The sequence below is a fragment of the Elaeis guineensis genome, chromosome 1 (genome assembly GCF_000442705.2).
Source record: "Elaeis guineensis isolate ETL-2024a chromosome 1, EG11, whole genome shotgun sequence".
In the NCBI taxonomy this organism is placed as follows: domain Eukaryota; kingdom Viridiplantae; phylum Streptophyta; class Magnoliopsida; order Arecales; family Arecaceae; genus Elaeis; species Elaeis guineensis.
Genome location: NC_025993.2, coordinates 114,036,814 through 114,037,437, shown reverse-complemented (window position 1 = coordinate 114,037,437; position 624 = coordinate 114,036,814).

Sequence of the window (624 nt, the reverse complement as noted above, 5' to 3'; positions counted from 1 at the left end):
CTAGCAAGTAGCATCAGTTCATGTTCTAAAAAAATATACGTTAGAGCTAAAAATAAGGTGTAATAAATTAAATTCAAATCCCAGCGGAAAGACGGCCTTTGTTGGGGCTCATAAGCTTACTAGGCTTAACTAAGAATTTTAAGCCTAGCAAACACTTGGAGATGCGATTGGATTTCTTTGGTAAAAGATACTTTATGATATTTTCAAAAATTTACTATTTGAAATAAATAAATATAATAACTTCTACATATTCCTGTATTATATTTATATATTACAACTTTTTTAAAAAAATAAATAATTCATTTTTATTTTCTATTTACGCTATGATTAAAGAATAACATGAAATCCATGTGATTTAAAAGGTGTTATTGATATTGAAAATTAATATTTTTATATTATATTTTTATTTAAAATATTTTTTACTTTTAGATATATTTTTAAAAAATTTGCTGCATCTTGATTGACTATGTTGTTGCAACGCGCGAGAGGAAAGACAGCGAAGTTGGTCCTGGACTGATATGGAGTGGTAAAGAGAATCGATTAATGAAATCTATAAATGATTCTACAAAAGAAGTCCTAAAACTAATAGGGTACCTTTCGGTTTAGGATCCTCCGATGCTTAAG